The sequence below is a fragment of the Podarcis tiliguerta genome (genome assembly GCF_965153285.1).
Source record: "Podarcis tiliguerta genome assembly, chromosome: 1".
Classification (NCBI taxonomy): domain Eukaryota; kingdom Metazoa; phylum Chordata; class Lepidosauria; order Squamata; family Lacertidae; genus Podarcis; species Podarcis tiliguerta.
In genome coordinates this window covers 60,283,797-60,298,675 of record NC_139534.1, presented here as the reverse complement: position 1 = coordinate 60,298,675, position 14,879 = coordinate 60,283,797, and the positions used below count along the sequence as shown (strand labels likewise).

Sequence of the window (14,879 nt, the reverse complement as noted above, 5' to 3'; positions counted from 1 at the left end):
GTCTTGGCACCATCATTCAGAATTCTAATGTGTACCAAACTTTCTTTTCACAATCACAGTGCTTAAGGTTACTATGGTACAATCTCCCTAGGCTTGATAGAGCATCATAGTCCTGATTAAGCAACCCTACCTTTACTTTGCCACATTGGACAACAAACTGGAGCTCACTTTCACAATCTCCATGATGGTTAAAACATATATCACAGAGTCCTCACAGGCCTTCTTTTGAAGAGCAGAAGGTCTAGCTGGTTCCTTCATCGCTTACAATAATTCTCCATGACAATGTCACAACATATCCAGCCACCAGTAGATATCTGCTATGTACACTGCCGACAAATATTTTCTGGCCAGGGCATTTGACCTCAATTTGTATTTCACAACTCCCAGCAGCATTATGATGTGCAGAGGCCAGTGAAAGAACTGTGAGTGGAGGGAGTCCTATTTGTCATCATTTGGCCTCCTGTGGAAAACCAACTTAGCCTGCTGTGGCCTGGAACCAGTTATGTGGAGTGCTGCTGCTTGATTGCTGAACAGGGCCCAACTGTGGCAGTCTGGAGCCGCTCCATCATACCTTGGTGCCTGACCCTTGGTCCTCCATATGTTGGTAAACTACAACTCCCATCAGAACTAGCAAGCATAGCAAATGACCAGGGATGATGGGAGTTGCAGTGCACCAACATCCAGAGGACCAAGGGTTCCGCACACCTGCCCTGGAGTGAGAGACTAGGGTGAGGCCATCAGGTTCTTTGTTGTGAGATATTTTGGGATGACCTGTGAGTTTCCTTAGGCCACAAGTGAGAGCTAGGAGGCTGAGAGGTGCTGAGTGGGGAGATGTGTGAGAAGAATAAGGGGTTACCATCTGTTATGGTTTATTAGTATTGTACTGGTTGACATTTGCATTGATGGTTTTATTATCTATTTTTATAATATCCACGTTTTTAAAATTTGCTGTGCCCTGCTTAGAGATACTTTATATATTAAGTGGCACAGATATAGTCTATGTGGGAGTATGTATCTTTTCTATATAAAGTCCATACACTCTGGAATTTTCTCATATTTGATTCCAGGGAGGAGATTGTATAGTTGAAAGTAGACTCTTGCCACAATAATTGCCAGTAACACCCATAGCTCATTTCAGATACATGTATTTTGGGCAAATTATCAAGCAATTCTGTTTCAATTCCCTGCAGCCACTGGACAAGTGACTAGAGGGTCAAAAAGGTTTCGAGCAAGCCACAGATCATTACTTAGACTTACCCTGTGGCAAATAATTACATGGGAGAAAGGAAATTGATTTTCAATTCATTTTCACTTTTGGACTTACTTCAGGACTAAAGGTCAAATTAGACATTATTTGGTCAACGGAGAAGGAAGATGCCGTTTACTATGTTTATGCCTTAAAAAGTATGTGGGAAGAAACGTGTACAGTTTTTGCTGAATTTACTTTGAGCACCTGAATTTGTAATTGTGATCTGAAGTTAGGAAATCAATATAATTTTTTTTAAGATTAGACATTACATGGACGTTTGGTGATTTGATTTCCCCTTGCTTTTCTGCAAAGTGGGAGGCAGTTTGAATCAGAGCTACCATTTATCCCTGAGCCATGATCCTGATCCTAAATGCCCCACAAAACGCCTATAATAGCAGCATTGGGTGGGTGATCTGATGGACGGACTGTATCATGGGGACAAAGGGTTAGACCCTCTTCCCTGGTATTGCAGCCCTAACCAAAATCTTGTCCAAGATGCTTTTTAAGAGAGAGAGAGAAATGGGGAGCTCCAATTATGGGACTTTACTATATGGCACATTAGCTCCATATTTGTGCTCTTAGATGCAGTGCTGCTTTTTAAAAACAAAAATGGCCAGTATGGCGGGGGACATCTAACTCAGGACCCTAGCAGGGGGTAGGGGGCTTTAACCATTTGTCCCCCAGTGTGGTCCCAATTTTGAGGTGGGGGTTCACAATAGCAATTTGCATTGGGTAGGGGGAACCCTCCCATTTGCTTCAGTTGGACTTCTTTTTCCTATACAAATTGCTGGAGACCACAGCAGCGGGGAAAGGGTTAAAGCAGGGATAGGTAAGTTGTGGCCTTCCATATATGGTTGGACCCCAGCTCCCCTCAGCCCCAGCCAGCATAGCCAATGATCAGGGAGAATGGAAACTGTAGGAGGGCTACAGGGATAAAAGCCTACCTACCCTTTGCTAGGATCCCAGTCTGAACTGGGAGCCCCATAATGGCAATTTTGTGCAGTAAAGGCACAGATACGGAGATAAAGGATTGTTGGCCCCACGTGGACTTCTTTACAGTATTATTTATTTTTATTTAATTTTACAAATTAAAATTTACACCCAAACCGTAAATAAAAAAAATAAACAAAGACTCAATCAAATCTCTGGACTTCCCCCCACATCTCCATGGGTTCTGTCACTAATCCTTTTCTGCTGCATATTTTAAATCACTCAATTAAAAATAAATAAATCCCATGTACTCCTAATTCTTGTTACATTACAAGTGTTATTTAAATCCTGCTAAGGAGCTCACCTGTTTAAGGTGGTCTCTAAGGTACATTATAAATTTCCCCCATTCCTTATTAAAAGTCTGTCCTTCCTGGTTTCTGATCTTCCCAGTCATTTTCACCACCACCGCATAGTCCATCAGTTTCGTTTGCCCTTCCTCTCTGCTGGGGGCCCTACTTGGACTTCCTAACCCACTCACATGAAGTCCATGCTTCCCTTTGTACTCCTACCTTGCTGGCTCTTGTGGGTTTAAAACAGGGGTCAGCAAACTTTTTCAGCAGGGGGCCGGTCCACTGTCCCTCAGACCTTGTGGGGGGCCGGACTATATTTTTTGGGGGGAAATGAACGAATTCCTATGCCCCACAAAGAATCAAGAGATGCATTTTAAATAAAAGGACACATTCTACTCATGTAAAACACGCTGTTTCCCGGACCGCCTGCAGCCTGGATTTAGCAGGTGATAGGGCCAGATCCGGCCCCTGGGTCTTAGTTTGCCTACCCATGGTTTAAAACTATGTAGCCACCAGAGGGAAAGAATATGGCACCCCTCACCTCCAGCAATAATAAAGAAGGGAAGCCTTGAACAACCAATCAGAAGCCTCCTTTTGTAACATCTACTCTACTCCATGCAGCAGTATCCCGGAAAAGTCGCGGTCCTCCTCCCTCTGCCTCAGCCAGCAGCTCACAGATTTCCACTGCCTGACCCATTTTCATTGCACCCGCTCCTGCCAGCACTGAGTATCATCATAATGCTTTCTAAAAGCTGAATTAGAGATATATATATGCAAGGAAATCCCGCGTTTATCCCTAAAACCACACCCCAAATGCAAGAGCAAGTGCTGTAATAAACTAGCCAGCTTTTACTTTTGGAAAAAAAGCAAATGGTATAAGTTCATAAACATCTGCTTTCTGGGAATGGAAATAGTAGAGGGTCTTCCTTTAAAAAAAAGGGGGAAAGTTACAAAAGAAAATGAATTAGTAAATTTGGGTGAATGACCATAAAAGAGCCTGATTTTGATAAGTAATTTCCCAACATAAACTTCTTCCAGTGTGTCTAAAATTGCACACTCCAAATGGGAGGTTTACTGGAGCTCTTTACATCTGCTTTGCCAAGGATCTATGTCTGCTGTTTCAGTATCCAGAGCAGACAAATTGCTTCCGTTGTTTTTTCTATTTAGCTAAGGGCATTGCACAAGATTGTACCTGGACACCACATGTGTACATTTGCAAAAAAATCACATGCAGCTCCTGTGTGGCTCCCAACTATTTATTCTTAGCAATGAAAAACCATTAATGGAACTAAGGTTACAACAGTTAGGGCTTTTTAGTTTAAGGTAAAGGCAAGCAGATGTCCAACGCAAGACCAACAAGGCAAATGAGGGTGGACTTGATAAAACTATATACAATTATGTATATTCTGGAGAAAGTGGGTGAATGTTTCCTCCCTTTCTTGTAATAGTAGAACCCAAGGATATCCAGTGAAGTTGAAGCCTGAGAAATCCAGGACAGACAAAAGGAAGGGCTTCTTCACACAGTGCATAGATAAACTATGGACTGTGCTTCTGCTAGGTGTGATGACCACCAACTTCTATGGCTTTAAAAGGGGATTAGGCACATACATGGTGGACAAGGCTATTGATGGCTACTGGCTGCAGCAGGGCTCTTCATAACTGCTTCAGAATTTATTTGCCAACTGCATTCCACGATCAAGAATAAATCTGACCTTGGCCACCTCTGCTACATTCTCTAGGACCTCTGCTGATTGCTGGACTCCTGGACAACAACAACCCGCTCTTGTCATCTCTGAAATCAAACAGTAGTTTCTAAGCCACCTGTGGCACTTCATACATTTGCATCGACTCTACATTTGAAAGAGAAAATATGTACAGATGTATTCCGGGGCATGTGAGAGGAACGCCTCGTAGCTGACATACCACATTCAAGACTGAAGGATTTTCTTTCTTTCTGTTTTTTGTTTACTGTGCGTAGCCTAAGAAGATGTGACAGAGGGCTGTTGTGCATTTTAGCCATGTGTCTCCCCTGTTCCAAATATAAAGGAGGAGGAAATACAACCCCCTAACCCCCCCTGTCTTTCTTCACTGCACCTTCTGCTACAACCAAATTTTCAGCACCCCAGCTTACTTCTGGTATCAGAGAGTCACTTCAGAGAGAGAGGAAGAATGCCTTCACCTGTGCCACACTTCCTTAACCTGCAAGCAGAAAACTTAATGGTTCCCCTCACATAAGTAAGTAAACTAACCTTATCCCCCTCCCCCTGCACTTGTTTATCCATGCCTGTTACCCTCTATAAACTTCAGGTGCTACGTTCTCCCAGTCCTGAAAGACTGCTCTAGCTGCTCTAGACATCCTTCCAGGGTCTTTCCCCAGGATCCTTTTTATTGCATTATCAGTCACCTTGACACAACAGCCAACAACCCCCTTGCAGGCTTCAGGGGTCGTTTTGCAGCCTCCAAATCAGTTCTTCTAGTTGTTTACTCAGGAAAGCAACAGGAGTGGCAGCTTGAATTTGCAGCACCCAGGGAAGACTGTAGCTCCTCACTTCCAGCCTGCACACCAACGCCTCTGATGTTGTGTCAGGGTCAGCTCACATATGAATGCTAATCTTCTTTTTCTCGAGCACCTTTCAACCGAGAGTTGGCCTGTCATCATAAATCTGGTTTAGCTTTCTCCACTAACTCTCTCCCACAACCAGAGAGAAACTTTCTGGGGATGCTATTAAAGACATGGGAGAAGGGGAAGGAAAGGAAGGGGGAGGCAACGCTGAATGCGCACAACTGGTCAGCATTTGGCCACATGAACCCTCTGCTAGATCATGCAATGCTGATTTTGCACCACCACTCAGCCAGTTCTGGGTATGTTTCTGTGCGGGTGCTAAAGCTGTGCTTTTGAGGAATGCATGGCTTGCATCTGCCAGGCTCAATATTGTGGGCCCAGTTCTGCAAAATCCCTCCTGGCTGAGATCAGATGGGCTCCCTCCCTGTTGAAATTTTGGCATTTATTTTTTTCCCATTTTATGGTTAATTTAACCAGTTTAATCTTGTGTAACCCCATTGTAAACCACTTAGAAATGAGTGGTATATAAACTGTTGAAATGGATTCCGATGACCCACATCCTGTGGGCTTGGGAAGGATACTCACTGTGTGAGGAAACTCCAGTGGGTCAGCCTCTAATATCAGGAAGAAGCAGAAGTCAGGAAAACTTCAATAGCTATATTTATTTGTGAACAACAGATGAACAACTCAGCATAGCAAGTAAGGCTTGCTACACAGGCAAGACTAAGGCCACATTCACACCAAATATTTAAAGTACTATGATGCCACATTAAGCAGTCATAGCTTTCCCCCCAATAATAATGGGAGCTGTAGTTTGTGAACAGTAGTGAGTTTTTAGGAGCCATTGTTCCCCTCCGAGACCTACAACTCCCATAGAGTGCTAACAATCAATCCCTTTTCACAGGAAATGCTGTGTAGGGGAATAGGGGCTCTTGAGTCCTTTATCAAACTACAGCTCCCAGAATTCTTTGGGTGAAGCCATGACTGTTTAAAGTGGGTTCATAGTGCTTTACATGTATGCTGTGAATGTGGTCTAAGACTCCAACTAATTCCCACTTGACTATGGAGGGAACCAAACCCAGAGAAGGAAGGGCAGCTTTTACTACAGACTAGGCAGACAAGTCACACACAATATAACCATGAAGCATCCCAGCTGGGGCAGGTGGGGGGGGGGAGTGCCCAGAATAATGGTTGTGTTTGTTGCTACTGCCACCGCCACCACCATTCTTAAAGTCCTCTCAAATGTTGCTCCTAGTCTACCAACATAACAGGCCTGGGGATTCAGCTACATTAGTAAAGAAAAAGTGTTTTGTATGCATTATAACACTGTGACACCACCATATGGCTCTGTGGAGTCTTTTGCCAACGAGATTTCCCATAATGAAGTTTACAACACGTTTTCCTGAAACCCATTTTTGATGTGTCTAGATCCAGCCCAGGTTAGGTTTCAGGGGGATTGTTCTTCGCATCAAGTCCTTCTTACTCATCCACTTCCTGCAGAACAGAGCCCATAGCCAGCACCCTGTTCATATTTCTGTGGGCAACTGACTCTACTCAGCAAACCCAACATCTCTGCATTAATCCTTCCTATGGCTCCACCAAGGAAGTGTCTGCCGGAAGCTTTTTTTTGCAGATGTTGGTTGATCTCATCCAAGGCGGTTGCAGACTGGAACAGGCGCTCCATAGCAGCCGTACTGGGAGCAGCAAGTGCTGAACTAGCTAGCCACCTGCAGCAATAACCCTGAACCTGTTCAAGGGGAGGAGTGGGGTGAAACCTGGCATTTGGGGTTTGGCCATAGGATGTAAAGGGGTCAGGGCTCTGGCATGTTTAACAGTTGCATAGAAGAGGGGGTGCCATGTGAGCCAGACCTGCTGAAATCCCTTCTTTTGCATTTCCCTGCAGCGTGTGAACAAGTCATAAGTGCACCGTAATGATTTTAGCAGGAGTTTTGTTTCTTCACTGCTATTACACGGTGTTGGAGCTACGTTCCTAAACATAATTTGGAAGCAGGTAAATTCAAACCAGAGGGGTTTGCAGCTCAGTGCTCCCATAATACATTCCAGAGCATAACAAACGATAATGAAACACCAAGCATCCAAGCTGGGGACCTGAAATAATCGAGCAAGAGGTGTTGCTTAAAATTTGAAAAGCAAAACATAATTAGTGCTGAAGGCCAATTCCCATATAAAGATCTGTGCAGTTCAAGCTATTATTAACTTTGCTTTTTCTAACTGTTTGCACTATAAAGCCTACCTCCAGGAATGATCTATTAAATTAAACCATTAAGCTAATAATGGCTTGAGCGCTTCACATTATTACCAGAAATGGCCCAAGGCTTGGGCCATCACTAACTTTATTTTTTCTTCTTGTCAGCTGAGTCAGAGAAAAAAAACATACCACCAGTCGCTGGTAAATGCAACCTTGATAAATGGATACCCTTCTCCATGGTGCGTAATTTCCTGGACGATCATAATTAACTTCTAGGATTGGATTGTTGTTATTTGAGGGAGGGCTGGGGAGAGAGGGAGAAATAATCATGGAGTTTTGTTTACTTATGCTATTGACATTATGGCTGGTAGAAAATGCAATTGAAACGTAAGAAGAAAAAAATTGAGTAGGAAAGATAAGTTGGGGGTGTTTGTTTTTGTGTTTTTTAAAGCCATAATATCAGCTGGAAATAGTAATGTTTCAACGCACACAGCAACACATTTCAGAGCAAAATAAAGTGTTCTGAATGTGTCCGTAAGCTCTACATACCATTAATTTCAGTGGAGAATGCCACTTAAAAGTTAATAGCATGGGTGAAAAAGAATAATTATTGGACGCAGCAGCCCACTGAGATTCCATAGGCTGAAAAATAAAGTATACCGGTAATAATGCTTTCCCCCTGCATCTCGGGGATTGTTCCATTTAGCCAGCTCCATTTGGGGGTATTGCCTGTGAAATGGGTATGGCCTCATGCTGATGTCGCAAGGGCTCAGTTAAGGAGAGGGGCTTCACACACTGATTAGGCAGCATTCACACAAGCAATCTGTTCCACTGAAGGAGCACTTTTAGGGTTCTTATTACACTTTTATCCGCTGCATTGTTTACAACAAGAGAGGAGAGAAGAAGGAGCAGGACTCTGGGCTGTCACTTAAAGAGGAAGACGAATCCCCTAACTTGGACACCATTCGCATGAACTGAGGATGGGCAACAGCCAGCTGGGGGTGGGTGCACTTGAGAGCCCAGAGGAGATTCTTATCAAACTAGAAGCATAGGGCCTAGTTTCGGCCTTTTGGTGCCAGGGCTCACCAGCGCTCAGCCTCAGCATCTCTTTCAGGCTCAGGGTCAAATCCCAGAATCGATGTCACTGAGAACATCTGGATGCATTTCTTCATCCCTGAATAATTACCGTTACTTGGTCCCCATGGCCATGCATCAAAGACTAGAGAACAGGACTTTTTAGATAAGACACTGGTATTTATCAACAGAAGTAAGCGCCCAAATCATTTTTTCTAGACATTAAGCACAGCCACAGTCCCAGACCTCTCCCATCTTCATCATCACACCCAATATTACATTCTTGTACAACTTTTCCCCCGCACAAGCCAAAACTCAGGCTAAGGACGGTAAAAACCCAACCTCCCAGTGTGAATAGGAACAAAGGAAAGGGCTTTGCATTCAGTCCTGGCATCTAGAGGAATACCTAGGGGTCTGGGATGGGGGCACAAAAATTACCTATCAACCTGTGGAGTTTATGAAGTACCGGTATATGTGTGTCATGGCGAGTTCCTGCCATTCTTGCACTGTGGCAAAAAGTGTGCTTTTTTCCACGCTCCCTCCTCGCCTTGCCCTCACTCTGGGTGCTTTGAGTACTTGGGTCATGTAAAACGTAGTAATTTATAAAGTGGCTATTACAGTAAAGTGATTTGGGGGGTGGCGGCGATGCAGCTGTTTGCTGTGGGCGCTGATACTGACCCTAAGTATGCCTGTGCTTCCATCTCAAGGCAGGGAACAGACCCCTTTAATGGGATACACTTAACCAAGAAGTGACAGGCCCAGGCTACAGCCTCTCCTCCAACCAAGACCAAGGTTTACTCAATGCCTAACCTCACAAAGTTGTGATGATTGCTGTGAAGTAGGTGAAAACCCAATTTGCCAAGTGGAAAAATTCCTGCTTGGCCCTGAATATGGCAGCCGACAATGTCCATAGCAAGGTCGTAGCATGACAGAAGAAGAATTTGCAAAAAGGGTTGGAGTTTGGGAGATGTGATGGAAAAACCAGGGAGGAGTGTTGTGTCAGCGTCAATTTATTCCCTGGGGGGGTGGACACAAGTGATGCCAGTTGCCCAGTTGGGCCTGCCCCAGACCCAGGCCCTCCTGCCATTGGTCAATTCGCAGGCAGGTCTGCAGTTCTTCCCAGCCAGCTGGTGGATTGCTGACATGGGGCCGTGGTCAGGCTGCAACACCGTGTTTAAGGTAAGTGGACTTATCCAATCTATTGAGCTGTTTGGGCAATGTGTCCCCCCAAAAGTACAATTCCTGATCTGGGCTTTGTTATAATGGGCATTCAGCTTCCTACCTGAAGTTGACAGTTCAGACCTGAAGGGTCTAGAATGCTTGTGGTAGATAAATGGATGGGCTCCATTTATGAATCAACTTGAAGGAGGCAGCTGCGAGGCTGCTTCTGAAGTTCCCCTTGGACACAGAGGTTTGCATCAACTATCAGGTAGCCGTAAAATGTCCCTTGCATGGGCAAGGTGGCTAGGCACTTCCAGTCTGTCTTGGATGAGACTGAACTGCAAATTCATTTTAAGCTGGTAACAGCACACGTTAGAGGGATAGAGGACCTACATGAGGAGAAGGACTGGGGGAGTGCAAATTTTCCTACTGCTTATGCATATACCATTTTATTTTAAATCTCTAAGTAGTTTACATAAAATTGTTTAAATAATCAATTAAAAATAGCAACAAGAACAGACTTTAAAACAGGCACAAAATTATCAAAATATAGTTTCAATGACCAGATTAAAACACACACACACACACAAATGTACATAACAAAATTACATGTCAAGTCTTTTAGCAGGTGTCAATAACAGCACAGCAACAGGGTGTTTTAGACAATAGGTGCTCCCACCGTAAAATACCTATTTATTGCAAGTGCAGAATGAACTGTATGTGACAGTTTTGCAGATTGGAGCAGCCATAGTGGGCTTATGTGGGGTAATGTGATCCATCAAGTAAACTGGCTTCAAACTGTTGAGAGCTTTATATACTAACAGAAGCACCCTGAATTTGGCCCAGTAACAAATTGGCAACCAGGTCACATCCTTGAGCAAGGATGTAATATGCTGAGACGTTCTCACTCCTGTCAGCAGTTGTGCTGTGGCATTCTACACAACTGCAGTTTCCAGACCAAGCACAAGGAAAGTTCCACATTGCATTTTATTGTGATTTGATTTTGGGGCAAGAATGTGTGTGCTGATTTTATTGTTTGTGCTTTGTTGTTGGGTGGGATAAAAAATGTGATAAGGAAATAAACAAGCAACCAAATAATGGTCTTCCTCCAAGGAACTTCCAGTGAATTCTTGCATATAGCATGGCCTCTAAAATATGCACAAATCAATGAAGGATGCATAGAAGGCATTTGCAGAGTGCAAGGCCTGACCTTAAAGACATCTTTTTTCCAAACTTCAAGAAAGAAAAACAACATTATGATGCCCATACAACTTTAAACAAAATCATTAGAGCACCTTCTAAACCCATCCCATCACCTGGGAGAAAACACTTGTACAAGATAATGGAAGAGGAGTAGACAAAGGCCCAGAGAATACTCTTGTCTATTTCTAGATGCGCTATTCATAACTCCAGCTCGGTATCACGCTGCCATATTAGTATGTGCTATTGATTCATTCTTAATACAGTGAGATGCCCTAGTAATGAACTCGGCAGTACCCATAATGATTTCATATCATGAAATGTTATGTGCTTTGCTCATGACAAAGTAACAGTGGTACCAAAAATAGCAAACCTCATAATAAAATGTTATCGAGGATCGTGGATTTCAATATAAAAAGGACTCGGCCATACTCAAGAGCTTACTCGAAACAAATGCGTACCTAAAAGGAGCCGCATCGGAAAAGTCATGTCATTGACTGATTCGTTAGGAGATGCTACTTTAAAAGCGAGTTGAGCCCCACATCCCCTAAATGCTTGTAGGAGAATGAAAGGCAGATGGCAGCTCATCCTTTGGAATGGCTGGGGCCACGTGATCCAAAAGTACTAAGAGGTGTCTCACCTCCAGCAGCTGCTGCCAAAGGAAAAAGAAGCAGCACTCAATAGATCCCAATGTAAGTAAATGTAGCATTGCCAAACATTTAAAGTACAACATACAGGAAACTCCCAGTTTACACGGGGGTTACGTTCCAAGGCACCATGCATTCAAGTGAAATCATGTATATTTGAAACACCATTGATAAAGGCTGCAAATACCCCACACAGTGTTGTGACGTTTTTGGCTCACTTTTGGGGTTGGCGCAATGCACGTGTTTGCAGTCGCTGACATATCAGACGTGCCTAAAACAGTTGTTGCCTGTAGTATAAAATACCAGAAGGTGAGGGTTGCCAAACCCAGAGATCACAGCTTTACAGGGTCCAGAACCTCTGGATGTTGTAGAACTACAACGGCCACCATCCCTGAACATTGACCACGCTGACTGGGACTGATGGGAGTTGGAGTCCAACAGCATCTGGTGGGCCACATGTTCCCCTTTCCTGCATCAGAAGATCCAAAGCAACAAAGCTTTCAGGCCTGTTCTTCCACCTGTTATGAGACAAAACCTTCATCCTGATTGTTAAGCCTGAATGGAAGGCACAGCATCTGCGCTCTTTCTCTCTCTTTTGGAACTTTAAACAGATCTCACAGCTGCCAGCTGGCAATCAGACAAAATGAGAAGGCATAATGTTTCAAGCTCTCACTAAACCTGGTTCTGTCCCCCATGTCCTCCTTATCCTTAAGGAAGTCAAACATTTCATTTCTGCCAAATTTTCTGCTTCTGAACATTGTAACGGTGTTCACATCTTATGCATTTGCTGGTTGTCCTGGAAGGGACATGGTGGGAATTCAGTTATCAAATGTGTTTGTGACCAGACCTTTGGGGACAACTCCATTTTCAAAGGGCTTCTCTGGCATCTCTTGGCGGAGGTGAGACACCATGCCCACCCACCAGTTCAGCTCCCAGCACTGTGCAAATTGCTTAGCGTCATGAAGCTGACTTATGTAACAAAACTATCAAGTTCCCTTTACAGCAAACCACACTTTGGCAAATCAGAATATGCAAATCAGATATTTTCTCCTTCGTTATTCCATACAAAACCAGAGGTAGGCATTGCAATACCTTCTTGTGAAATCTGATTTATTCATTTAGGGCACACAAATGGTGGTTGTGGCAAGGGTAACACAGTCAATGGGTCCAACACTTGACACTCAAAGAAACAAATTTGCAAGCTGGTGCTCCTTCTCCCAGTTCAGTTTCTGGCATTGAAGTTGCCCATTTACAGTATATTTAAAACAGGCTAATTCTGCCAGACTCAAGAGTGCATGTAACACCAATTATTTTTCATCTGCACTATTTACCAGTTGTTCTCCAGGTCAGTTTCAAGGTACTGGTTTACATTAAAAAGTTCCAACTGACCTGAGCAGGCTTCCTCAACCTCGGGTCTCCAGATGTTTTTGGCCTACAACTCCCATGATCCCTAGCTAGCAGGACCAGTGGTCAGGGATGATGGGAACTGTAGTCTCAAAACATCTGGAGGAAGCCTGGACCTGAGGGAGGTTTTTTCCACATATGAAACGCACAGACACAATCGCCAGGGTGCCAAGATCTGTTGCAGAGGCACTGCTTCAGATGCCTCTACTGCTGGAATGTTCTGGAACAGAGCTTTTTCATCGGTGAATCCAGCATTAACGTAGCTCCAGAGCTTTTCCAAACCTTATATTTTCCACCAGATTTTTATAGCTTTCAAAAATTTGCTTACTAAGGTGTTCTTCTGTGTTGATGCTATTAGTCAGTTTTTGAGCATGTTAATTTTGAAAGCCTGGTGTGTGTGTGGCTGATTCATTTTATTGTTAAAGTTTTTAGGACTTCAAGGTAAGCTACCTAGAGGGCCAGTCTTGGCAAAAAGGCAGCATGATGTAAATTGGACTTAGATGTAGATTAATGTGTGATGTGCTCAGTGGGCAAAGTTCCCAGGCACCATTGCAATTCTTCTTGCACAACCTTTCTTCTTCTTCCCCAGGGTATGTAAACACACAATAGGTTTCTCACCTCTCTCTTTTTTTTAACATAAAAATTGTGTGTGGCCTTGAGGGCAGGAGCCAGTATGGAGAGCACCTTTGTGTGTGGAGTATATTGCCCAATAAACCTGAAACACCAAACATCAGGCTAGATGGGGTCTGGCTTTGCAGTGGTACAGACATGTTAGGAGTCGCTAGAGACAGATTGGGGGCAGGGGGTGGGGCAGGTTCTGCCTAATTGATCTTCCTGACTGGCAACAGCTGCTGTGCCTTAGCATGCTGCCACAAGTGATGCAGAAAAATGCATTTTTGTTCCTATGCGTGCGTGTTTTTTAGTGGGCGGAAAGGCAATTTGAGCATGCTTCCTAGAAGTAAACAAGCAAACCTTTTAATGCAGTTGAGATGGTGTGTAATGCAAGAAGCAGCTGCTTTTAATTTGATTGTTACTTCATAGAAAATGGGCTACTTAATTGGATTGATCTGGAGGTCACTTGTTTTCCTATTCCTAGGAACAAACACACTTAAAGATGCACAATGCTGATTGCTATTTTTGCAGTAAACAGATCGTCTTGGTTCTCTTCCAGCGACTGCCTCCTGTGCTAGGAAATCGGGGTATTTATATTTCATAAAGTGTTGTGGAGGTGCTTATTGTGGGGCCAGAGTGAGGTAATTGCAGAGGCCTGGGAAATGTAAAAGGTGATTTGTTTGTGCAGAAACAAAAATAAAAATGGTCTGCCCCAAGCACTTTGGCAGCAATAAACAATTTCTGCAAAAATTCTGCAACAGCTGCCATGTCTTGTAAGCATGTCTGCAATCCCAGGATCCACAGCAGGATTGTGTTTATGGATGGCCAGCCTTTCAGAAAGGTTTTATATCCAACGCAGTGCAATATCTTGAAAATCTCGGTACTGATTTAAGATCATTAAGCAGAGCTGAGCTTTTCTTGAAAATCTGATGCACTATGCTCCCAAGCGCAATAGGTACATGGGCTACCAAAATTCACAAGTTCCCCCAGGTAACAATGCTATTACACAATTAACGCAATGCTGTTCCTCGTATGTTGCAGTAGATGAGATATCTTTCCCAGAAATAGAAAGTGTGGAAAGTGCAAAAGAAAGAGAAATGTGGATAAGCTCTCAGTTATGGAACATCCTATTTTGGCAGCAGGTGAAAACCTTATGGTTCATGAAAGACTTTTAAATAGTATGTATGTAGTCTGGACGGTTCGCTGTTCAAATCTATGTGTTTTAAATTTATGGGTAAAATGAATTTCTTGTATTTGTGTCTTTGAGTTCACAATTTATTGTCTTATTTCATTCCCCCCCCCCATACTTACTTATTGTAAGTTGCCCAGTGAACTTTCTGTTGTGGAACATCAAACAGCATCCATCAATAAACCAAATAGCCTGTGGTGGGCATCTACTACTGATGACATCACTGTTTATGAGCAACCAAACACACTCCTTCATGATAAACTTTACAAACTTTTAAACCTCTTTAGAGAC

At 43.5% G+C, this 14,879-nt stretch overlaps 1 long non-coding RNA gene across 1 annotated transcript; it reads left to right on the top strand.

Moving 5' to 3' along the window:
• The first annotated feature begins 4,605 nt into the window (after nt 1-4,605).
• Nucleotides 4,606-14,660, top strand: LOC310684302. The gene is made up of 3 exons (XR_014514732.1): nt 4,606-4,749; nt 7,476-7,540; nt 9,083-14,660. It is a non-coding gene; the product is annotated as an uncharacterized lncRNA (long non-coding RNA).
• Nucleotides 14,661-14,879: the final 219 nt, after the last annotated feature.